Here is a 6000-nt window from a genome sequence, read left to right on the forward strand (position 1 = left end):
GAATTCCCCTGGGAAGCCACCTGGCTTAGGGTTCTTGTTTGTTTGGGGATTTTTGATGACTGCTTCAATCTCCTTACTGGTTATGGGTCTGTTCAGGTTTTTTGATTCCTTCCTGGTTTAGTTGTGGTAGTTTATATATCTTTAGGAATGCATCCATTTCTTCCAGATTGTAAATTTGCTGACACATAGTTGCTCATAATATGTTCTTATAATTGTTTGTATTTCTTTGGGGTTGGTTGTGATCTCTCCTCTTTCATTCATGATTTTATTTATTTGGGTCCTTTTTCTTTTCTTTTTGATAAGTCTGGCGATGGGTTTATCAATCTTATTAATTCTTTCAAAGAACCTCCTAGTTTTATTGATATGTTCTATTGTTTTTTTGGTTTCTATTTCATTGATTTCTGCTCTGATCTTTATGATTTCTCTTCTCCTGATGGGGTTAGGCTTTCTTTGATTGTCTTTCTCCAGCTCCTTTAGTTGTAGGGTTAGGTTGTGTACTTGAGACCTTGTTTCTTGATAAAGGCTTGTATCACTATATATTTTCCTCTCAGGACTGCCTTTATTGTGGCCCACAAATTTTGAGCCATTGTATTTTCATTTTCATTTGTTTCCATGAATTTTTTTCAATTCTTCTTTAATTTCCTGCTTCACCCATTCATGCTTTAGAAGAATATTCTATAGCCTCCATGTTTTTTAGTTCTTTCCAAATTTCCTCTTGTGATTGAGTTCTAGTTTCAGAGCATTGTGGTCTGAAAATAGGCAGGGAATGATCCCCATCTTTTTGTGCCAGTTGACACCTGATTTGTAACCCAGGATGTAATCTATCCTGGAGAATGTTCCATGTGCACTAGAGAAGAATGTATATTCTGTTGCTTTGGGATGGAATGTTCTGAATATATCTGTGATGTCCATCTGCTCCAGTGTGTCATTTAAGGCCTTTATTTCCTTGTTGACCTTTTGTTTGGATGATCTGTCCCTTTCAGTGAGGGGGGTATTAAATTCCCTTAATATTATTGTATTATTGTCAATGTGTTTCTTTGATTTCATTATTAATTGGTTTATATAGTTGGTTATATAGTTCAGCTTAGATATTTTAAATTGTTAGATCTTCTTGTTAGACAGACCCTTTGAGTGTGATATAGTGTCCTTCCTCATCTCTTATTATAGTCTTTGTCTTAAAATCTAATTTATCTGATATAAATTAGATTTATAAATCTGCCCCCACAGCTTTCTTTTGATGTCCATTATCATGGTAAATTGCTTCCTGCCTCCTCACTTTAAATCTGGAGGTGTCTTTGAGTCTAAAATGAGTTTCAGCATATCGATGAGTCTTATTTTTTTAATCCATTCTGATACCCTGTGCCTTTTGATTAGGGCATTTAGCCCATTTACATCAGGGTAACTATTGAGAGATATGAATTTAGTGCCATTGTATTGCCTGTAAGGTGACTGTTGCTGTATATTGTCTCTGTTCCTTTCTGGTCTACTTTTAGGCTCTCTCTTTGCTTAGAGGACCCCTTTCAATATTTCCTGTAGAGCTGGTTTGGTGTTTGCAAATTCTTTCAATTTTTGTTTGTCCTGGAAGCTTTTTATCTTTCCTTCTCTTTTCAGTGATAGCCTAGCTGGATACGTATTCTTGGTTGCATATTTTTCTCATTTAGTGCTCTGAATAGATCATGCCAGTTGTCTCTGGCCGGCCAGGACTTTGTGTAAGTTACTGTGAATCTAATTATTCTACCATTGTATGTTACAGTCTTCTTGTCCCAAGCTGCTTTTAGGATTTTCTCTTTGTCACTAAGACTTGCAAGTTTTACTATTAGATGACAGTGTGTGGACCTATTCTTATTGATTATGAGGGGGACTCTCTTCACCTCCTGGATTTTGATGCTTGTTCCCTTTGCTATATTAGGGAAATTGTCTACAATAATTCACTTTAATATACCCTCTGCGTCCCTTTCTCTTTCTTTTTCTTCTGGGATCCCAATTATTTTAATGTTGTTTCATCTTATCTCTTATCTCTCTAATTCTTCCCTCATGGTCCAGTAGTTAGTTGTCTCTCTTTCTTCAGCTTCTTTATTCTCCATCATTTGGTCTTCTATATCACTAATTCTCTCTTCTGCATCATTTATCCTAGCAGTAAGAGCCTGCATTTTTTTTATTGTACCTCATTAATAGCTTTTTTAATTTCAGCTTGGTTAGATTTTAGTTCTTTTATTTCTTCAGAAAGAACTTTTATTTCTCCAGGTAGCGTTTCTCTAATATCTTCCATGTCTTTTTTGTGCCCAGCTAACACCTTGAGAATCATCATTCTGAACTCTAGATCTGACATATTACCAATCTCCGTTTGGATTAGGTCTCTAGCCATCTATAGTGCCTCTTGTTCTTTTTTCTGTGGTGAGTTTTTCTGCCTTGTCATTTTATCCTGAGAAGAATATATGAATGAGAGAATAAAATACTAAAATGGTTGCAAAGACCCCAGAAAAATGTGCATTAACCAAATCAGAAGAGACCCAAATTGTGGGGAGAAGAAAGGGGGTAAAAAGAAGTTAAAAAAAAGAAAAAAGAAAAATATAAAATATATATATTAGACTCGTGAATAGAACAGAACCACCCAGTTAATTTGGGGAGTATTTTGGTCTCTTAGAAGAAATGACCTCCCAAAATTTTAATGAAAGAAAAAGCTTTATACACACACACAAAGACACACACACACAAGGGTAAACATGATGAAGGCACAGAATATGACTGTAAGTATGAAAATTTTTTAAAAATTCTAAAAAAGGAGTTGATAAGATAAGTTGGTTTGTAAAAGAAAGAAAATGAAAGTGGAGAGAATTTGCTCAGACTGGAGACTAGAACAAAGTCCTGTGCTAGATTTAAGGTATATTTTGATCTATTAGAAGAAGTTGTATCCCAAAAATTTTTAGAAGAAAAAACCCTATGTGTATACAGTAAATAAAGTTAGATACAATGAAGGATAAAATTTGACTATAATAATGAAGTTTCAAGGAGTTTGTTTTATAAAAGGTATTGTTAAGATAAACTAGTTTAAAAAACATTAAAAGAGAAATGAATAAAAGTTAAAAAAATTAGAATAAGAAAAAAATAATATTAAATTTAATTAACTTTGCAAGACTGAAGAATCATGGGGAGAAAGCCATGAATTCCATATTTTGCTTTCCCCCTCCTCCGGAATTCTGCTATTCTCCTTGGTCAGTGAGCTTGGTCTTGGCTGGATGTTCTTGCTGATCTTCTGTGGGAGGGGCCTGTTGTAGTGCTTCTCAAGTGTCTTTGCCCAAGGCAGAATTGCTCCGCCCTTGCCAGGGGCCTGGCTAAAAAATCTGCTCGGTTCGTTTTTTGGGAGCTTTTATTCCCTGAATGCTTTCTATAGAGCTCTGGAGGACAGGAATGAAAATGGGGGCCTCCCAACCTCCCAGTGGGAGGAGTTGAGAGATCTGGGCCTCACTACTCAGTGCACCCTTGGAGAAAAGTGCTCAATCACTCCTGTCTCCCTGGCCTCCAGCTGTGCTCCAAGCCCACCCGGCCTGTGACCGAGTTTCTTGGTCTCCACCACACAGCCCCGCCTGGAGTCTCTAAACCCAGCAGATCCCTGCCACTCCTCCAGATCTGCCACTTGTGGGGTCCCTGCTCAAAGAGCAGTGACCCGACTGTGCCACAGATCACAGTTTAAGGAAAACCTGAGTTGAGCGCTCACTCCTAGGCTCCATCTCTGTAGGTGGTTTTCCCGCTCTAATACCTGTGGGCTCTGTGACACTCAGACACTCCTGATCCTTCTGTGATCCTGCAGGACCTGAGACCGCACTGTCCCCGTGACAGCTCCACCCCTGCTTAGCCTCTGGAGTGATGTCCCTCAGTGGAGCCGACTCTTAAAAGTTCTGATTTTGTGCTCCATTGTTCCACCATTTGACAGGAGCCAGCCCCTCCCCCTGCATCTATCTTTCTGTCACTTCAGATTCACTTCTCTGCACGTCCTACCTTTCAGAAACTGGTTGATTTTCTGTTTCTAGGATTGCTGCTCTTCTTTTCTTTGATCTCCTGCTGGACTTGTAGGTGTTTGGAATGGTTTGATAAGCTATCTAGCTGATCTCCTGCTACCTGATGTCATCTCAGCCTGTTATTCCTCCACCATCTTGACTCCTCCCCTGTTTCTATCCATGTCTTATATTTTCAGAGTATCTTATTGTCTTAATTCTATTTTCACATGACTTCATGCATTGAGAAAGGTCCAAATGTATTTCCTTCTCTTTCCATCTATTGTCTGATGTCTGAAATTATGCAATCAGATTAGTGGTATAGTCTCTTACACGTCATGTTTTATTTTGCCTGTCCCTGGAGTGCCCTGCAATCTTTCTTTCTCTGCTTATCTCACATACCCTTCAAGGATCAGTCCAGGGATCACCCTTACATACCCTTTCTATGCTTCTGTAATATGCCTTATGTACATCCATCAAATAACTTGTCCTACTGTACTATCATGATTGTTTGAGCTTCTTGAGCAGAGAGCATGTGTTTAACACCTTTTTAGCACAGGTATGTTTAGCACTTTTACTTAGACATTTTCACTTGAAAGTGATTAAAAGACAGAAGTTTGGTTTTGAAATGGAGTAGGAAGTGGTCTAGGGGCTATTGATCGGGGGGCACTGCTACTGAACAAGGTTTTGAAAGGCCCACCTCTGGTGCCTGGATGGCTCAGTCATTATGTGTCTGCATTTGGCTACTTCATGATCCCAGAGTCCTGGGATCAAGGCCCACTTTGGGCTCCCTGCTGGGTGGGATGCCTGCTTCCCCCTCTCCTGCTCCCCCTGCCTGTGTGCCCTCTCTCTCTGTCAAATAAGTAAAAAATTAAAAAAAAAAAAAAAAAGCCCACCTCTGAGATCATAGAAAGTGTTCAGAATTGTAACCCTGAAACGAAGTTACTTACTCAAAGAAAACTCATAATTTTTCTAAAGCTGGCTCTGGGATAGGCTTATTTTATTTCAGTATGTTATCTCAGCCCAAGTGGCTTGGTTTGGTAAACTATGTTTTTGTTTTGTTTTGTTTTGTTTTTCAGCCATTAGTAAAGGCAAATGGCATTCACACATCTGCTTGAATAGAAAAATGTTTTCTTGATTTCCTACAGATGTGACCTCAAGAATGACATGTTAGTTAAATCCAGGAGCAAATAAATCAATACCAAATGTGAAGTGGCATTTAAAGGTTTATCTCATTGCCAATTTTTCTTTTAGAGCTGGCTTGATTTCTTTCAATAACAGACCTTCTGGGACTCTACCAGTTTGCATGGCTTTCTTCATTGTTTCTCCTCTGGGACACGCAATAACCTTCTGAGAATATTCTCAACTCCTCTTAGTACTGTGGTCTCTGTCTCCAGGACTCTGTTCAGAGTGAATGAGAACAGACTTGAGGAACAATGTAGCTCTGCCTTTTGCAATAGTGCACTTAAATAGTCATTGGCATAATCATTTTAAAAATTAATGATGGGAATTATAACTGTCTAGAGATTTTATAAATATATTCTGAGTGATAATTGAAAATATACATTTTTTTCTTATATTGAGTCAAAGATAAATAACTGTGGAAAACATCATAAAAGGGAAAAACAGAAAAATTTTCTTTAAGATTTGTAGACATTACTCCTCTGCTTAAAATCTTCCAATGGCTTTGCAGTGCAAGTAGAATAAACTTTAAATGTTGTCAGGTTCTGTACGACCTTATGTGATCGGGACCTACTCTAATTTTATAACTTCTATTAGCAGTTTTACCTGGTTTCCTAGCTCCAGTAGACTTCCTTTTGATGCTCAGTCATGTCTAAGCCCTTGCATATGATAAAGGTCCATATTTTTCCTGATTTTCATGTACCTGCTTTGTTTTCATTTGATCTCAGCTCAAATGCCATCTTCTTAGAAAGAAGTCCATCTCTGACCATTGTAGATAAAATAGGTCCTTGCCCACCCCATATATATTCCATTATTGTATTTTATT

The sequence above is a fragment of the Lontra canadensis genome, unplaced genomic scaffold (assembly GCF_010015895.1).
Source record: "Lontra canadensis isolate GAN:19392208 unplaced genomic scaffold, GSC_riverotter_1.0 scaffold40, whole genome shotgun sequence".
Lineage (NCBI taxonomy): Eukaryota > Metazoa > Chordata > Mammalia > Carnivora > Mustelidae > Lontra > Lontra canadensis.